Source organism: Mus pahari, chromosome 20, assembly GCF_900095145.1.
Source record: "Mus pahari chromosome 20, PAHARI_EIJ_v1.1, whole genome shotgun sequence".
Classification (NCBI taxonomy): Eukaryota; Metazoa; Chordata; class Mammalia; order Rodentia; family Muridae; genus Mus; species Mus pahari.
The window spans coordinates 3,613,915-3,635,017 of NC_034609.1; the positions used below are offsets into that span (position 1 = coordinate 3,613,915).

At 42.3% G+C, this 21,103-nt stretch overlaps 1 pseudogene; it reads right to left on the bottom strand.

The window, feature by feature from the left end:
• Window positions 1–1,648: 1,648 nt before the first annotated feature.
• LOC110337767 lies at window positions 1,649–2,515 on the bottom strand (annotated as a pseudogene).
• Window positions 2,516–21,103: the final 18,588 nt, after the last annotated feature.

The window sequence follows — 21,103 nt, forward strand, 5'->3', positions numbered from 1 at the left end:
ACTTACTGTATTTCCACGTAAGCTCCAAGTCTCAGCCTGATTGGCTTATTTCTTACTACAACATCCCCGTATCACTCCCACTAAGGTCCAGTTAGGCATTACCACATTGTCTAGAATTACATATTAACTTTTAAAAATCATTCCGCAAGAATTTTTGGACCTCCATCGACTACATAATGAAATGAAAAATGAAGTTTACTTACTTTGACTGTCACTGTAGGTTGATCTGGAAGCTCGTGGCTTTCTCCACTTGAAGATGAGGGGCCTTCCTCGGGAATTTGGTCCTTAGTGATTCAGCTAGGCTAGCTAAGCAATGAGAGGGACTTACCGTCTGCGCCCCATGTCAGTGAGCAGCAGGCGAACTCTGCAACCTCAAGGTTTTCCCTCCCCCCTCTTTGATTGAAAATGTTTTTTTATTCTCAAATAATATATCCTGATTACAGTTCTCCCCTTTCTGTGCTCCCCCGGCACAGTTCCTCCATACCTCCCCTTGCATCTGGACCCACTCTCTGTTTCTCATTAGAAAGAAAACAGGCTTCTAAGTGGTAATAATACAACATATAATAAGATAAAACAAAAACTAACACATCCAAATTAGACAAAAAGAAATAGAAGGGAAAAGAGTCCAAGAAAAGGTACAAAAAACAAAGATGCACTCAACTCATTTGCTCACTCAGGAATCCCCTAAACCACTAAACTGGAGGCTGAAGGGCCTGTAGTGTAAAGTGTGGGGTATGTGTGTGTGTAAATAAAATCAAGTTAAAAATAAAGAATTAGAAAATATATTCCTTAGAAATGGAGGGTTTTGGTTTGGTTTGGTTTCTATTTTTGGTTCACACAGGGAATTTTCATTATCTGGCAGCACAGGCAGAGCCCCTATAGGCCACACACACCTTTGGAGGAGGATGAGCCCAGCAGAGCTAAACAAGGCCTGCGGGGGGGGGGGGGGAGCTGGGACCCTCCAAACCCAGAGGAACCAGGAGGACTGCCCGTGTGGTCATCCTGTCTGGCTTGCCTCAGGTCCAGGCCTCAGTGTTCACGCTGAGCGTGGAAGGGTGAGGTCTGAGGGTCTGGGTGTAGCAAATGCAGTCCCCACGATGCTTGCAGTATTTTAAGCCAGGCACCCCACCCCTGCATTTTTTTTAGGGGGAGGGGACAAACAAAACACAAAATCTCTTGTTACCTTTCATTGAAACTGCCTGCAATTTCCAAGGTTTCATAAACCACAAACCGATGCAGAGGAGATGAGGAAACAGGAAATGCTCTAGAACCAGCTTCTCCTACAGCCCACTGAGAAATATACAACCTGGCTATCCCGTCAAGGACTGCCATGTTCCCTGCCTGGTGCGATAATCCTAGGAAGGAAGCAAAGCATGATGGGTGAGAAGGGAGCACGAATTACACAGGCCTGTCATCCCAGCCCTTTAGAAGCTGAGGCAGGAGGATTGAAATGAGTTCTAGGCCAGAGAAAGCTACAAAGTGAGGCCCAGTTTCAAAAAACAAAACAACCTAATGCAAATAGAGAACTCCCCGAACTCACACACAGTTATGATGCTGGCATTAGAAAACTCCCCAAATGTACACACCAGTGATGATGCTGGGTACTGGCATGGCACCCTTGGGTGTCAGTAGTTGTCCCCTCCTGGCATTAGGGCCAGGCACTCAGGGACAGGACCCTGTCTGTCACCTCACCACCACCGTCAGCTGTTGGGCAATACTTAGGGCTGTACATTTGCTGTCCCAGTCCAAAGATCTGGCCACTCTTGTTGGCGCCCTGCTTCTAGCCCATTTGCAGGGACATAAAAGAGTTGTCACCCTTGTTGGTGACCATCTTGGTGTTATAGATGTGCCTCCAAGTCCCTGGAGCCGTCATGCCCACCTGGCTGGCACACTTATTAGTGCCCATCTGGAGTCTGATGGTGCGATGGTCCATGGGAGGGGGGGGCAGGAGGAGGTTCTTGAAGTCATAGAGATGTCACCTGGTACTGTAGGTTGCCATGCCAGATTGACTGGTACATTTGGTGGCGCCCATCTGCAGCCTGATGACACTGTGGCCAGCCTTCATGGTGGTGGCATTAAAGCTCCTCTCTCGTTTCTTCAAGTATTTGACTGGATGTCCACACTATTCTGCAGTTTCTCGGTCTTGTCCCCTCCTACCAGCACAAGCAGAGACACTTGAACCTGCATCATATTCTCACTCCCGAACAGGTCCCCGGGGTTCATGCCGTAGCTGACTGTGGCCTTGATGGAACTGAAGAGCTTTTTTAGCTGCTGCCAGCTCTACATAGTTGATCTTGGATAAGGAGCCCGATGGCAGCTTGTTTATGAATGTACATAGGGTAACCCCATCTTTCAGACCCTTCTGGAAGTCGGGACTGATGCAGAGGCGGCTGAGTCCCTCTAACTAGCTTCAGAGTTCGCCTTCCTTTTGGGGATCACATTTGGACAGAAGCCGGTTCTTGGGCCCTGCCAAGACCCCATAGAATGAACGCTTGTTGAACTGTGTGGAGCTCATGGAGCAGGACCCTGGTCCAGGACAGGCAGACCAGAGAGACGAGACCCGATATATATGTATGTGGAAACACACACACACACACACACACACACACACACACACACACATATATATATATATATATATATATATATATGTATGTATATGGAAACACCCTGGCATGCATGGCATTATGAGACATGGAACCTCCAGAAATGTCACTTAGTTAATTTCCTGTTGACCATCTGGGCCTGGGACCTACCCATAAGAGTCATTTGTTTCCCCAGTGAGACTCCTGGGAACACGTTCCCATTGCCTTTGGACTTTAGGATCCCATCTGGTGCAGATCCTTGACAGCCCTGTGTGCGCTGTCAAGGATCTGCATAGGAGTTCTGATCACGTGGCTACGGATGGCCTTGTTTCCTTGGAGTCTCCATCCCCTGTGGTTCTGAGAGTATTTTCCTACCCCTCTTCTGCAGGTTGGCGATCTGAACCGAGTGCTCGGGCTTCTGTCGCAGGCAATTTATTCACTGAGCCGGCTCCTAAGTGCCCCGCCTCCTTCTTAGCCACCACACTGAAGATTCAAAGACATGCTTTGATCTTGGGGATTCAAGAGTTGGACCCACAGAAAATGCTCTCCAAAGTACAGAAAATGGTCTCAACGAGAAGCAGGTGTGCTTGCAACCTTTTGCCACCCCTGTGGTCACAGACTTTTAGAGTCCTAATTCCTGATGGGAGCAAAGGGAAGTATGGCCACACCCAGGGAATCCTCTCCACCACCCCCCTCCCCCGCCCAGAGCTGGGATTGTTACCTCATCTTTGTTCATCTGTCTGTAATGTTTACTAATTTCTAAAACCTGAAATATGTAGTGAGGGGCCATAACTACAATCCCCTCAACATATCCAAAAATTCAACAAAATAAATGTCCTAGCCGTGTCGGTAGAGAATGACCATGCCCTGTTGCTCATTTGTGTTTGGACTAGACTCTAATGCTTACTCACAAAACAAAACAAAACAAAACAAAACAAAACAAAACAAAACAAAACAAAAGGGCTCTTTAATTACTGCAACATAGATGGTTACTTTGCTTGCTGCGTGTTCAAAGGTCTGTGGTCAGATGGAGAGTCAGCCACATAAGAGTTAAGAACACGCTTACACCTCACTTATCAACTAGCGGAAAACTATATGACAGCAAAATATACATTTTTGAGTCAATCATTTAGAATCCTTATCTTGCCAAAATTATTTATTAAGAAAGGTTTTCTCAGCATTCCCCACACCCTTCTAAACTTTCCTCTAGAATATGTGTAATTTAGGATCTCGAGCTAATGAAGGTTCCAGGTTTTACTTTTGGAAATTCAAAGCATTCCAAATGAGTCCCACCTAGACCCATGCCTCCCACAGGGGTCTCTTTGGATGTCTATGTCTCTGTGTAGAATTTCAGTTGTGTCTAGTTCTTGTGAGAACTTACAGAGCTGAAAAGCACATAAGCAAAAAGCTTAAGGACCTGCTGCTGGCCTTATTGTGGTGTTATGAATGGAGTCCTGTTCAGGAAGGCATGAAAGTCTTCAGGAGTGATGTATGGAAAACAACAGCAACAGCCCTGACAAGAGCAACTTAAGGTATACAGGGTTTCCTTCTCAGTTTTGGAGGGATGGGTCCATTGCGATAAGGATGGCACAGCAGCGGGAGGAGGAAGATGGCAATCACATTTCATATGCACACAGAAAGCAGAAAGTCACAGAGAGAATGAGGATAGGGAAGCTAACCCCAAAGCTAACTACAGTGATGTCCACCCTCACTCAGCAAGGCTCCACCTCCTAAAGGATTCACAATCTCTCCAAACAGCGCCACCATCTGGGGACCTTACAAAGACATTTCTCATTCAAGCAACATCAAGTCCCTTCAATTAATGTTACTTTTTTTTTTTAATCCCACCTGCCCATATCTAAAGTTTCTGGCCTTATAACCCATTATTTCTCAATTCCTCAACAGCTATTCTCTACAGATAGTGTGGTAGTTTGAATATGCTTGGCCCATGGTCCAATAGTGGCACTATTAGGAGATGTGGCCTTGTTGAAAGAAGTGTGTCATTGTACAGGAAGACTTTGAGGTTTCCTAGTCCTCAAACTCTGCCCACTGTGGAAGAGAGACCCTGTTCCTGGCTGCCTGTGAAAGACAATCTCCCCACGGCTGCCTTCGGATCAAGTGTAGAACTCTCAGCTCCTCCAGCACCATGTCTGCCTTAATGTGCTCCTCCAGCTCCCAAGCTACCCAACATGATGATGACGGACTGAACCCCTAAGACTGTAAGCCAACCCCAATAAAATGTTTTCCTTTATAGGAGTTGCCTTGGTCATGGTGTCTCTGCACAGCGGTAGACAGATGGCAACAATGATTCCCATCACCAAAAGAAAGCCACAAAGTTGAGACATTGAATATTTACAAAACTACTATCAAATCCCACAATTCAGCTACATTTTGCCAAATGGTCCATCCCACTTGCCTAGCCAAAGAGTCAGTTCTGAACTGTAGGGTGTGATCATTATCGGGGCTCCTGGGCTCCCTTCAGACAGCAGGTCTTCATGTCTCTGACTTTTGAAAAGTACCAGGCAGTTATTTTGTTACCTGACCCTCAGGCTGAATCTGTATGACGCTTCCTTGTGAGATCCAGGCTATCTTGGTGGGAAATCAAAGCAGCCATGTGACCTTCTCTTGCTGGCATCTTATCAGGTGACACATGACTTCGGTTTCTCTGGTTACTGGTGATGTTCACTTTGATTGCTTGATTAAAGAGGCACCTGACAGTTTTCTTCAGTTATTCTTTTCCCTCGTGTTATTGATAAGCAATCTTTCAGTTTATTCATTAGCTTATATCAGAATGGATGTGGGACTTCTGTAGTCAGTTGGTTATAATGTGTTCCTAGCCATATTTATTTATATACTTGAACTCCTAGATCTAGCCAAGAGAACCTGTTTGAGCTGATTTTTGAGTCCCTATAAAATTTTTCTGTCATTCTCTTAGCATTTCCTCCATCTTGGCATTAGTGAGACACACCAGATCATCCCGTAGTTTTCCTATCAGCTCTGAGATCAGCCATTTCTCCAAAGAGCACTAGTTGATTTCAGTGGAATAATGTTTAGAAGCCAAATTCTGAGACTTAAAGCAAACTCACATGACTGCAATGACATCTACTCAATCTCTCAGTGGGAAGGCTTGAGAACGTATTTATGTATATAAGTGTACACACATAACTACACTCACAAATGCATGTTTTTTGTCATGCGTCTATATGTGTGTAAATGCACAGTGTGCAGGTGGACATGTGTGAAATACATATATAAGTCAGAGGCCAAACCAAGGCAACATGTACTTTGTTTTTTGAGGCAAGTTCTCTTACTGGCCTGGAGCTCTGTAGGTAGCTAGAATGGCTGGCCAGTGGGCCCGGGGATGCAGTTATCACTGACTCCCCTTTGATGAATTCCAAGTTGACGCCATCACACCTGGCTTTTTAAAATGAGTTAAGAGTCAAATTCAAGTTCTCAGTTTTGTACAGCAGGCATTCTACCAACTGATCCATCCCCCAGCTCACAAACTCGCGCGCGCGCGCGCACACACACACACACACACATCTTTATTTCTTCTAAATGGGTTCGTGTACCTTGAAAACCATGAGTTCATACTAATGCCACCAACTCCAAGACAATACCAGTGTGAATTCTAACTTGCCACAAGTCCATTCTCCTCCACTGTAAATTCCTGGTTACTCTCATTGTATGGCAAGTCTGCTGTTCCCTGTTCAGCAGGGGACCTCCTTGTCCATCTCTAAGGCTTTCTGAGGACTTCACCATCCTTCCCATATGAACACCTCATCACCCTGCTACGAGTCTGACTGTCCTAGAATGAGTAGTCTTCCAGACACATCCTTCCCTTCCTCCTTAGGTTTAGCACACCTCCCTGTTCTGCCTCACCTCTCAGCCTTTGGACCAAATTGTTCAGGAAGAAGAAGGAGAAGCAAAGGAGAGAGTGGAAAGGGAAACAAGGAAGAGGGAGAGAAAACAAGAAAAGAAAATCAGGGAATGCCTGGTGGACAATTGAAAATTACCATGGCAATGGACTATGACCAGACCAGGAAGATGTGTTCCAACAGGCTGCTCTCTGTGTGTGTGTGTGTGTGTGTGTGTGTGTGTAAGAGAGAGACAGAGACAGAGACAGAGCTATAAGATGTATATCTTTTTGATGAATTTATTATTTTATTCCACATGCACAGAGTTTCAAGAAATAACAGAGATGAGCTCTATGTGTCCTTTACTAGGATACTGATGTGATGCAATTGGAATATAGACCACTTCTATTGGGACACAGTCCCTCAGGTTTTACTTTCACAGCCACACCCAATGCTTCATGTTTCCAGCCCTTTTGTCATCCCTGGTGACCAAAATCGGCCCTCCATTTCTAAAGTTCCACCAATTCTAGAACATCATGGCAACAAAGGTGTGCACTTTGCAACTTTGGGATAGGATTTTTCTCTCAGCGTAATTCATTTGAGATCTCTCCGGATGGAGCATTTATCAGTTCTTTGCCCCTTTTATTCTCACGGTTCCAAATATAACTTACAATGTAAGCAGACTATTTATTTACCAGCTAATGGACATCTATCTTGGTTCCAGTTTATATCTAAAACGGTTATGTTCATTAACAATTATATACAGCACATTTATATTGTGTAAGTACTGATTTTCCAGGGCTTAATACCCAGAAATGTAACTGTTCACTATGAGATTTAATTTCATTGTAGCATCACCAGCATGAGCTGTTGCTAAGTTTGCACTGTTATTGCAATGTAGTAAGAAACTTCATTTCCCTAGGGGCTAGTGATATTTAACATCTTTTACGTACTGTGTATTTTCTTTTATAAACTATCTATTTCTTTTGCCCATACTTACAGAGCCTGATAGTTTCTTGTTTCTTTTTATTTTATTTTACTTTTATAGCAATGTTTTGAGAGTTCTTGACAGATGCTAGTTAGTAATCTTCTATTTGGTATCTGGTTTGCAGATATTTTCTCCCAGTCTGCGGCTTGCCTTTCAATCTCTTTAACAAGGTTATTCAAGGGGGAAGAAAGCTCAAATTTTAATGAAATCAATTTTTTTTTTTTTACTTTCACAGATTATGCTATTGACTGAGTCAAATACTTCTTTCCTGCCTCTAAATCTTAAAGATTTCTATCCTAAGGGTATTTGTAATTCTTAAGAGTTTTGCATTTTACATGTAAGTCTGTGATCCCTTTTGAAGTAATTTGCGTTTAAGGTGTGGGGGCTAAGTTAGGGTGTGTTTAGTCCATGTATGCCTGATGGCTGGAGCAGTGTCCACAGACGAGGCTTTCCCTTAGTCACTGGGTGCTTTGCATGCCACTTATCCATCATTTGAAGCTGTAGTGCACACACCTGTGTGATGGTTTGTATATGCTTGGCCCAGGGAGTGGTGCTATTAGGAGGTATGGCCTTGTTGGAGTAGGTGTGACCTTGTTGGAGTAGGGGTGTCACTGTGGGGATGGCCTTTATGACCTTCATTCTGCCTGGAAGTCAGTCTTCTCCTAGCTGCCTTCCAAACAAGAAGTAGAACTCTCAGCTCCTCTAGCTCCAAGTCTGCCTGGAAACTTCCATGCTCCTACCTTGATGATAATGGACTGAACCTCTGAACCTGTGAGCCAGCCCCAATTAAATGTTGTCTTTATAAGACTTGCATTGGTCATGGTGTCTCTTCACAGAGGTAAAACCCTAGCAAAGACAACCTGTTTCTCAACACTTGGGATGCTGCAGCAGAAAAATTAGGTGTTCAAAGCCAGCCTGAGACCCATAGTGAAATCCTTTCTTTAGAATCAGCACAGATCAGTTTAGTGTATTCTTGTGGATCTATTTATGGCTCTCCATCTGTCCCATCCTTTACACAGTGAGTGACCTCACCACCAATGCTGCTGCCTTCTTTGTTGTAACTGTGCAGAGTTTTGAAATTGCTTTCTTGCCATTTTCTCCCTTTTCAAAATTGTTCTAGCTATCCCAGTTTCTTGCCTTACCAGGAAAAGTTTTTAATATAGTTTATATAAAAAGTCTTCTATGAGTTTGATAAATATTGAACTAAGGCCATGTATCCCTCAACTATACTAGGTTTCTCCATTCAATGGGTTTTTTTTTCTTCAAAGTTTAATAGGTGGCATAAATGTCCTAGTCATGTTTATTATATCTATACTTCATATTCATTTTGTGTTTTTAACAATTATATATGATATCACACATTACATTTCAGTGCACATGTGTCTATTGCCAATGGAGAACAGTTGTTTGCTTTTGTGTATTTATCTTATATCCTGCAATCTTTGTAAAATTGCCTTTTGCTTCTATGAGGGTTTTAAACATTATTCTTGAGAGTTTTCTATCTACATAATCATATTCTTTGAAAATGGAGATGCTTTTATTTTTTTCCTTTCAAAACCTTATTTACTTTTCTTGCTTTTTGCACTGGTCAAATATTCCAATACTGTGTTGATTGGGTGTGGTGAAAGAAAAACCTAGAGACTTATTCTCTGCCTCAGGAGAAGGGATTCAACCTTTTAGCATTTTATACAGTGTTAGCTAAGGTTTGTTTGTTCTTAGTCCCACCTTTTAGTGTGTGTGTGTGTGTGTGTGTGTGTGTGTGTGTACTTTTGTGCGTGCCTTCAAAGGCTAGAAGAAGATATTGGATTGTCTGACACTGGAGTTACAGACAGTTGTGAATCACCAAACCTGGATACTAGAACCAAATTCAAATCCTCTGGGAGAAGAGCAAATGCTCTTAGATGCTAAGCTATGTCTCTTGCCCCCAGGGTTTTTCTTGTAGATAATCTTTTGTAAAGTTGAGACACTTCCATTCTATTCTGGTTTAGTCCAATCTAGTCTATTATCCTTGTTGAGAGCTGTTATCATCAAGAAGTGTTGAATTGTGCCCAATGCATTTTCTATAATTGAAATGTTTGTATGAGTCTTCTCTTTAGGCTGTTGGTATGATGGATTGGTTTTTTTTTTAATGATTATAATTTTTATTATCCAAACTTCTTATCTCATAAATCAATAACTAAAAAAATGGAGTTAATCTTACACTTCGCTATATTAGGCAGGGGTCTCTAGAGGAATAAAACTAACAGAGTGTATATATTTCAAAGGGGCTTTGTTGGATTAGCTTGCATAGTAAGCCTGGGTATGCAAACAATTATTGTCTACACACTGGAGAGGCTGAGAACCCAGAAGCTACTCAGTCTGTGAATCTGAATGCCTCAGTAGTTCAAGTCTGCCACACAAAAAAACCCAAAAAACAAAAAACAAAACAACAACAGCAACAAAAAACAAATTAGAAAATGTTCATAGTTTCTGAAACTCCAGATACAGAGGATCTGATGCCCACTGATGGATTGTTCTGAATGTTTTTCAAATACTGAACCAGCTTCAAATTCATAAAATCATACTTAGTAATGGCACATAATTCTTATGCACTGCTAAATTCTATTCGGTACTATTTTGTTAAAGATTTTCAATCTATATTAATGAAAAATATCTATCTAAAGTTTATTTTTTTATTTTTGGTGTCTTCTATTTTTGTATCAGGAAGAGTTTAGTTTCAGAAAATGACTTGGTAGCAGTTCCTTTTTAAAATTCTGTTTTCGGGAAAACATTTTGGAAGAGGGAGTTGACCCTTTCAGCATTACACACCATTGCTTCCTGTTTGGGGTAATTTACTTTTGCTGAAATTGAATTTTCCAATTTTTTTTTTTTTTGTTTTTTTTTTTTTTCGAGACAGGGTTTCTCTGTGTAACCCTGGCTGTCCTGGAACTCACTCTGTAGACCAGGCTGGCCTCGAACTCAGAAATCTGCCTGCTTCTGCCTCCCAAGTGCTGGGATTAAAGGCATGCACCACCACGGCTGGCTGAATTTTCCAATTTTGACATAATTCTTCTTTTTATTGATATCTGCATGATTTGTATTGTGTATCTTTCCACTTTCTACCCTATTTAATATTTGAACTGCATTTCTCATAGAACATACTGGGTTGAATCATGTTTTTCTTATTTTATTTTGCCAACATCCATCTTTTAATTATTAAATTTAGGTCATATACATTTAATATAACTACTTATGTGTTAAAATTGCCTTCCATTTTATTTTGTGTCTTAAGGACTTTATTTTAATTTTAATGATATGTAAATGTCTGCATATGAGTTTGTGCTGTTGAGCACGGGTGCCCATGAGAGCCAGAAGTGGGTGCCAGGACCCAGAGAGCTGGAGTTACAGGAACTGGTGAGCCCTGATAGATGTGGTGCTGAGGGCTGAACTCAGGTCCTCTCCAAGAACAGTGTGTGCTCCTATGGCCTGAGCCATCTCTAGCCACTCATTTTATTTTTTGTTATTGTTTTCTGCTTGTTCTCTCTGGTATTTTTATACTATTTCCTTCTATTTTTCTTATTGCCGTTTTATAGGTTAATTGGACATGTTTTAAAATTTTAGAAGTTTTGGAATATGACTGTAGATTTTTAGTGGTTATTTTAGCTGTCACATAATATATTAACTCATCAATTTACTCTACCATCATTTTACCAATTTCAATGAGTATAACAGTCTTATCTTTATTTAGATTTCTTTATGTCCTTTGCTTAATATAATTGTCTTGGGTATTTTTCTGCATATATTTAGATACATTAGACAATATGACTATTTTGGCCTTATCCGGGAAACATGATCTAGATAATGCAAGGAGAAAGGTCATATAGATATAGACATGATTTATATATAATATGGCATATACACATATAAGTTATATCATATAATGTATAATTATATGTATGTATAATATGTAGAATACATATAAATATATAATTATATATGACATATGACCTATTATCTATTATATACAAGTTTAATATATGTATATATACACAAACACATATGCATACATATATAGTGCTGACCATGTTTTTTCTCTTTTATTGGTGTTCTAATCCTCTTTCTACTATCATTGCCTTTTGGTTAGGAGACATTCTGGATCAGTTTGTTTTATAATGTCCAACTTAGCAAAAGAAATCAGGAAAAATATGTTCCCTTCAAGCGTATGCAGACGGAAGTTTTAAGGTCTATATTTTAACTTCTTTGAGCTGTTTGTTTTCTTCTATTGGTCAGACTGCATAAGATAATAAACATAGATGTTTCTGTCTTGGCAGGAGCCACAGGACCAGAGGGCTTCGTTTTCATTTTTGTGTTTGTGGTTTGAGGCAGGGTCTCACTGTGCAGCCCTGGCTGCGTGGAGCTCACTGTGTGCTGAACGCACAGAGATCCTCCTGCCTCTGCCTCCTGAGGGCTGACTCAAGGCATGTGCCACCATGCCCCGCTGAAAGTTTTCACAGTGGGTCCTTTTAGAGGAGGACAGGATCTCATGTAGCCCAGGCTGGCCTCAAACTTACTATGTAGCAGAGGATAGTCTTGAACTTCTGATCCTCCTCCCTCCACAAAAGTGCTAGGCCTGAGTGCAGGTGTACACTGCCACTCCCAGTTTATTTGATACTGGTCCAGGGCTTTCTGAGTGCTTGAAAGCATTTTACCAACTGAGCTACATCTCTAACTGCTACAATTTGTCATTTTTTACTGGGTCAAATACTTTGTATGATCAAAAGCTTGAATTTTTTTAGAGAAAGAAAATGATAGGCACACCAGATTGTCTCACAGAGACGTGAAGGAAGGTGTATTTCTCCTGGGTTAGAGGGAGATGCTCAGAGGAGCTCAGAGGAGAGAAGGAAGTAGAAATGATTAAATGTCATCTGCATAGTCTTCCATGAACTACAAACGATTTCCCCTGAGAATTCAGGTTTTATAGCTATGAATTCATGAATAAATCAATACCCTGTTATTTAATTTTCTTCTTTTTCCTAGCAGTGCAGAAGGTGATATTTGTATTATTTTTAAGATTTATTTTATTTTTAATTTTGTATACACATATGACTCTGTATGTGGTTATATGCATATGAATGCAGGTACCTATGGAAGCCAGGAAAAGTAGTCCCCCAGGACTAGAGTTACAAGTAGTTTTGAGACCCAGACATGGGTGATGGGAATCAATACTGGATCCTCTGAAAGAGCCGTAGATGCTCTGAACCACCCAGCCATCACTGTAGGGGCCAGTGATAATATATTTTATAATACATTTTAAATTTACTTTACTACTTTATGTTTGCAATATATTCCTGGGGTCTTTCTAATTTTTGTTTCTATTACTGTACACTTCTCACAATACATCTCCTTTTTAAAACTATTTATTTATGTTTTATGTGTTTAGGTGTTCTGCCTTCAAGTATGTCTATGTACCAAACTCATGAGTGTTGCCCTCCAAGGGCAAAAAGGGCACTGACTCTCTGGAACTGAAGTCATAGTTTGTCATGAGTTGTCATTTGGGTGCTGTGACTCAAACCGAGGTTTTCTGGAAGAGCAGTATTCTTAACTGATGAACCATCTCTCCAGCCTCCAACATTTATCCTCTTAACAACTTCCAGTGTGCAATCAGTAGCTGAAGTATGCCCACTTGCTAGCAACTGATACCACTTTCCATCTCCAGGACTTCTCATCGTCCCTGAGGAGAACTCTGTGTCCACTAAACAGCCTTCCTTATTCTGTCCCTGTAGCCTTTGAAACTACTTAGATGACACATAAAGTCGAAATTGTAATATTTATTGTGTTGTAACTGCCGTATTACCCTTAGTATATCTTCAAGGTTCACTTGTATTATATAGAGCATGCTTCTTTTTTAAAGACTGACTAACATTCCATTATATGTGCAGACCACATTGCTAGTCACTTGCTGATGGCTTTTACCTTTTTCTTATTGTTCATTGTGCCACTGTGAACATGCACATGCAAATGTCTGTTTCAGTCCATGCTTTTAAGAGGAATTGCAGGATCATATCAACTGAAATTGAGTGAAATCCAGTGCTTAAAAATAACCAGTTGGGCAGTGGTGGCACAGGCCTTTAATCCCAGCATTAGAGAAGGAGAGGCAAGCAGATCTCTTAGAGTCCAAGGCCAACCTGGTCTAGTGAGTGCTAGAACAGCCAGGACTACACAGAGAAACCCAGTCTAGAAAAAACAAATTAAATACAGCCAAACAAACAAACAAATAAAAAACTACCCCAGAGGGTTATAAATGAATTCACATGCTTGGGACACTGCGTGCTCTACAGTAACTTTCCTATAAATGCTAATTTTATTATTACATAGCAAGAGACATTTCTTTGGACCTTAGAAGAGGGTCAAGAGATAAAGAAAACATATTCATGAATGGCTTAAATGAACCAATGACCATGGCAGCCCATGGGATAGATAAGATTTCTCAAGAAAAGGAGAATGAAAGCCATAGGACAGGAGACAGAGTCTAAGAAGAGAGGAGTGGAGCTAGCTTTGGAGGTGGGGTGCTGTCCAGATCATAGCGAAGTTACAGAAGGTAGAGATCTGGGGAGGCAGAGACCTACACTGGTGGCCATTGAAGTGAAGGAAGCATGAGGTGAGGGCGCTAACTGTGTCCTTGCATGGAAGCACAATCACCCAAGGGACTCCAAGGAGTGATGGAGAGGAAGGTGACAACAGGAGGCCCCTCAGAGTCAGGGGGACTCCTTGGCATCGGCAGGACTGTGCAGGCAGAGATGGGGAGAAGAGGCAGCAGCACACTGTTGTCATCAACAAGTGAATCTGCAACGTCGGGGAGGTTTATGGGCATAGTAGACTAAACACTTTGCAGTGAGAAGCAGCATTGCCCAGAGTCTTCATTCTGAATCTAAGTAAGTTTCTTGTTAACAGTATCTTGATGAAGAACCATGGATTAAACTGAATAAATATTTCCACATACCTGGTTTGGATAGTCAAAAATCCATATAATTAATGTCTTGAATTATATCCTGTATTAATGTGGAATTCAACAAATATTCCAGTAGCTCAATGAAATCAATAGCCAGGTTTGCCTGGTTGGAAGAATATATTTACATATTAATAATAACACCAGTTAGCAGCTTGACTTTATGGCTGATATTTAAAATCATACGGAATAACTTACAGATAACTTTTGAAGGTCTAGGACCATTCTATACTTTTATAGTATCTCCTTGCCTTTTTGCAAAACAAAACAATTCTATGCCAGCAGAGAAGTAATAAGTCAGTTAGACATGTCGTAAATTAACTCCAAACAGCAAAGCCAAATATTCAAACTCAACTTCAGAAATGATCTCTTGGCTCAGACATCAATAAATGGAGAAATGGCAGCAGGTTAATCCTTCACTTGTTGTAGGCCAAGGATAGAGATGTGGTCCTGATTATTCCCGGAAGCATGAAAAAAAAAAGGTGCTTGAGTTGGGTATTCATAATAAATAAAGAAGTGGCAAGGGCCTGATCATCAGAAAGGGAACAAATTAAATTACAGCGTGAGGACCGGAGAAATAATTTAAAGAAATCCATTATTGATGAGGATAATCACAGCCACTCAATGCGTATGGAGCACTGGAGAGGGAGGGCCAGTCAGCTGTCATGTCTAAACCCTCTTCAGGAGACAACACTAGTTGTAGCAGAGGCTGAGGCCAGACTCCTGAGGGCTCCAGCTATTAGACGCCGTTAGCATCGAGAGAAAGATGGTCAAAAGAGAGATTTGTGTCTCACCAAAAAGTGTCATGGGAAATAAAAATCAAATGTGACACTCAGTGTAATAAATGACTAGGGAAGGAGAGCCATTAAAGTCAAATATTTTACACACTGTAGGAAGAGTCTCGGAGTAGGGACCGTTCCTGCTCCTACAAGAGTCATAGAGCAGCTACTAAAAAATAATTATCGGCCATGTGGAAATGAAAACACTTTTACTAAGAATTTCTCTTTTTTTGAAAGATGAAAACGCAAAGGAGTCAAGTCTAGCGCTTTTAAAGCAATATTGAACTCAATAAATACAAGTAATAAGACTAATGGTTCAGACTGCCTGCATTATGGTCAGTTTGGGGAAAGAAGACAGAGAAGGCTGAAGACAGCGAGGCAAGGAAAGAAAATGGGTTTCTTCTATGGCTGTGGCTCTGCAAACCTGTTCAGCCCCTCACTTCTGTTCCTGACCCACCTACAGACAGCCCAAACACCCGCACACACAGCTACGTGGCAGCTTCCCACGTTACGGCTTCCACAACCTCCTCAGGAGCCTTCGGTTCTGGAACCGCTCTCAGTACTAACCTCTAGTGAACAGCGCTACCTTTTATTTTCCTGAGAAGTTCAAAGTAATTAAGCATAAGCGGGCCCCATATAACCCTCCTCTGTCTGCTTCCTCTCTTCCTCAAGCCTCCCTTTCTACCGCACTGTTTCAAGAAGGACACGCCCATTCCCACGTTCAAGCCTAGGCCCCCCCACCTTCCCCAAGGGATGCTCCCTTACAGCCGTTCTTCCTGTTCTAAACACTCCAATTATGAAACAGAAGCAAGATGCTGTGGTCCAAATGCTCATAGTTTGAAACCTAACTCCCAATACGATTAGTGGTTCTAAGACATGCGGCCTGGTCAAGTGGGTGAGATTCGTGTCTTGTACAAGTGGAGGGAGCTGGCTGTCGTCTCTCCCCGTGTGAGAACACAGCATAGCCACCGCCTAGTAAACCGTAAAGCCCTACCTCAGTCCTACCTCTGCTGGCAACTTGGTCTAAGACTTCCCAGCGCCCAGACCTGTGAGCAATAAATTTGCGTTGTTTATAAATGTCCTGCCGTAAGGTATTTTGCTAAGGCATCCTGAAGGGACTAAAATACAGCAAATAAAAAAAATTACATTTCAAGATTTTAAAATGTTCTCATATAATTTCCTTCAAATCCTCACAACCCACCTATGAAGCAGATGGAAATATTTTCCCCTTTTGACTTTCAGGGTGAGCTTACACAGTAGAGGACTCGATGGAACTTTCCAGTTTCAAGCCCTGTAGACCCGGAGCTTCCCACATGCAGAACATACTTCCCCAGCTGGGTTGGAGGACACTTAGATATTCAGTCCCACTGCCCTCCCAGGGTTGAGATGTTGGGTCTCATCCAGCCAGGGGTGCCATCATGCATGAATCTCCACAGGAGTAATGACTTGACTGAGGCTGAGCACTGTAGGGTGACCAGTTTGCCCTGCGCTGCCTGGCCTTTAGCACCCCCAGTCTGAACATAGCAATGGCCAGCACTTTAAGAAAACGCTGACCCGAAGCCCTGCCTATGCCCATCTGCTGTCCACCCTGCCTTTCACCACTGCGTGTCACCAAGTCCCTCCATACATACTTGTTGAGTCTTTACTGAAGTCAGAGCCACATAGTAGGTGCTATGGACAATAGCAAGGATGGACAATAAATCTCCCTACACTCAAGTTGTTTACTGCCACGTGTGGAAGATCATATACACTCAGATGAGCACAGTGCAAAGTAAAAAATATTTTAAAAACTAAACTGTTATCCTTTGACCTCTACGTATACATCATGTAGATAAGTGAATGTGTGTAAATGCATGTGTGTAGGCTACACACACACACACTTTAATGGTTTTAAGTAACAATTTAAAATGTTTAAGTATTTCATTCTCCTTTGGGGGTGGGGGAGTCAGAGCACTCCCCTGTGGCGCTCAGAACACAGCACTGCCAAGTCAGTTCTCTCCTTCTACCTTTACACGGGTTCCAGGGATCGAACTCACAGCGTCAGGTTAGTGCAGCTAGTGCCTTTACCCACAGTGTCACCCCACAGGTCCCTTAAAATGACTCAGTTTAAGCAAACACCTGCAACTTGAGTCTTGTAAGGAAGGAATGGAGTCTCTAGAGGGGAAGTGCAACCACCAGAGTCTGAGGTAAACGCGGTGACCAGGGTAAGCAGGAAGCTGAGTTATTAGATTGGCGCCTAGATGCAACAAGACAGCAATGCAGGTAGTCCAGCAAGAGTCAGGGAGGAGTGCAGGAAAGATGCAGTCAGTCATCCAACATCAGCGACGCCAGAGGGCTTGCACTTCCCATCACGAACCAGTGGCTGGTACCAGCTTATTGTTCCCATCGTGGCTACTAGGACAGAATGATGGACAGAATAAATAAGTCAACATCACACAACGGACAAGTGACAACTGTTAGGACCAGAAGGCACTTCTTCATAGAGATGGGCCCCCAAAGAGACTCAAAGCCCTACCTGGTGGGTGGTGTTTCTGGACCCTGGATTTTAAAAGCAAATCAGAGCACAGCTCACCACTCACTGGGACTGGGAAGCAAAGCTACTTCATCCCTCAGAACAGAATCACACTTGGTACCCCAAATTTGAATTTCAGTGGTTGTTATCTTGTCCCTGGACTCCTTCCTCAGAAGGAGACCTTCTTAAGGACAGGGAAGAAAGACTGTCCTTTTATCCACTGCTGTGGCACTAAAATGCCTGGGATGAAAGTGAGTGGGTGGTGTGGAAGCCATGAGCGAACCCAGACTCTGGATCGACAGAGGAGAATTGGAAGAAGAGGGAACCACCATGTTATCTTGGTTGAAGGAGGGGCATGCCGTAGTAAAGGGAGATACATGAAAACATGGGACATGGACATGTTGGAAGGGTCTTTGTTTCACCGGCTAGAAAGCTGGTGACCGTAACTTCTAAAGATCTTACTCAAGGCTGGAGGTTAGAATGTTAGACGTGAGCTTGTTAGAGAACTGAAGATAAAATGTGTGAAGGAAGAGCCCCAGGAAGGAAGGTTGTTTATCTCTGCATAGCACTTCACCTCACACTCAGGAGCATCAAATAACCAAGACTCAACACACTCTTCCTGAATCCCTGAGGTTTCTCTTCCTCATACACCTGCAGGGTTTTGTTTTGGGGGTGTTGAGGAGCTGATTTCTTCAGTGTCATTGCCAAGGTTTCTGCTGGTAGCAGCAGCTTGGTGCCAGGCCTTTCTGTCTCCACAGACCTCCCTGGTGTCCAGTCAGGTCTCCTCACAGTGGAATGTCACATGGACTCTGAGTCCTCAGGGAGGAAGCAGGGACTCCAGCTTCCAGTCTCAAACCCACTGAAGGCCAATACAGATATCTACAGAAGACAAACAAATCATAGTATTTCACCTCCCCCCCACTATGTGTATGTGCGTGCGTGTGTGTGTGTGTGTGTGTGTGTGTGTGCGTGCGCGTATGTGTGTGTGTGTGTTTTGTAACTCTAGCCAAGCATGTGAAAGACCTGTATGACAAGAATAATTCTCAAATTCATACGGAAAAACAAAAATTCCAGGATAGCTAAAACAATCCTGTACAGTAAAAGAACTTCTGGGGGACTCACCACCACTGATTTCAAGCTGTACTACAGAGCAATAGTAATAAAAACTGCCTGGTATCAGCATAAAAGCAGACAGGTTTCAATGGAATCAAATCAAAGAAGCCAAAGTCATACAATGGAAAGAAGAAATCATCTTCAACAAATGGTGCTGGACTAACTGGATATCTTCATGTAGAAGAATGCAAATAGATTCATCACCCTACGTAAACTCAAGATCAAGTGAAATCAGGAACCTCAACATAAAACTGGATACACTAAATCTCATAGAACAGGAAGTGGAAAATAACCCTTGAACTCATTGGTGCAGGAGACAAGTTCCTGAACAGAACATCAATGGCTTTTACTCTAAGATCAACAATTGACAAATGGGACCTCATGAAACTGAAAAGCTTCTGTAAGGCAAAGGACACCATCAATAGAATAAAATGGCCACCTACAGATTGGGAAAGGGTCTTTACCAACCCTACATCTGACAGAGGACTAATATCCAAAATATATAAAGAACTCAAGAAGACACTAGCAAACCAAATAACACAATTTAAAAATGAGGTACAAAACTAAACAGAATTCTCAGCTGAGGAATCTCAAATGGCCAAGAAGCACTTAAAGAAAAGTTCAAAATCCTTAGTCATCAGGGAAATACAAATCAAAACAACTCTGAGATTCCATCTCATACCCATCAGAATGGCTAAGGGACAACCCATGCTGGTGAGGATGTAGAGGGAAGGGAACACTCCTCTACTGTTGGTGGGAGTTCAAACTGGTACAGCCACTCTGAAAATCAATCTGCCTGTTTTTCAGAAAACTGGAAATAGTTCTACCTCAAGACCCAGCTATATCACTCATGGGCATATATCCAAAAGACGTTCCACCATCCCACAAGAACACTTGCTCCACTATGTTCATAGCAGCTTTATTTGCAATAGCCAGAAACTGGAAACAACCCAGATGTCCATCAATTAAAGAATGAATAAAGAAAAATGTCTCATTTACACAAGGAAAAGTTACTCAGCTGTTTAAAAAGCAGGGTGGCATCATGAAATTTGTAGGCAAATGGATGAAACTAGAAAATATCATCCTGACTGAGGTAACCCAGAGCCTGAAAGTCATGCATGGTATATACTCACTTATAAGTGGATATTAGCCAAATGTACAGGATACCTACACTACAATCCACACACACAAAGAATCTAAATGATAAGGAGCACTCAAGGAGGGATGCTTGAATCTTACTCAGAAGAGGAAATTATTAGTCACTGGAGGTAGATGGAGTGAACGAACTGGGTGGAAGAGAGGACTGGGAGAAGAAAAAGAGTGAGCATCAGGTGTCAGAAGAGAAGACAGAGAGACTGAATGGAAGAAAGAAAAAAGATATGAGGTGAAGAAGATACACGGTGAAGAACAATCAAGGAAGGTACCTGATGTCACCCTCTGGCTCCTGTGTGCACATGTACACACATGTACACATGCATAGGTCCATGCAAACACATAAAAATACAGCAAGAGAGATGAGAGGACTCCTGCTAAGTTCTCTTGCCCAATACTTGAGTGTGGCCAGAAAGACATCTGGCCACTGTCCAGCCTGTGCAAGACCCAGAAAGGACTTGCTTAAGATAACCCAGCAGAACGGCCACGGGGAAACCATCCACTCCTAGTAACTGTTTCCCTTGGGAACACATGCCTTCCTTTCAAGAACGAAAGGACACCCACACCCAGTGCTTAGCCTCCAGAATGGACCTTTTCAAGTCCTGGAGCATCCAATATTTATCGCACTTCGACAGAGTCCATGCCATTAATGCCAAGCTAATCCATTATACTCTTTCTGGATCCAAGCATAGTGGACATACGTTCTTTTGGCAAATCTGCATCCAAACACCCTCCTTCCTGTAACTACAGTTGGGAGCCCAGTCCACTCATTCTTGCTGCTTACAGCTCAGGGACATCTTCACCCAGGCCTATGATGGCCAGTGCTCTGTGATGCTTTCTAGGGTACTCTCCCTAGTCCAAGGTAAAGTGCCCTGCTGCATTAGAGCTAAGATACAGTGAGACCCAGCAGACACTTCTGGGAATGAGCGTGTCTCTCTCTCTTTCCATGCTAAATCTGAGGGGACACATGGGTTAGAGTTGGCATTCACTGCAGTAGAGAGCCCAGATAAGATTTTCCAGATACTGAAAATAAGAGGTATCGAACCGAGTTTCAAAGCTTTTTCTAGAGTCCTGGATACAGGAAGGAAGGCTTGGAGCACTCTAAGGCTTGAGCTTCCCAAAGAGTCATTCA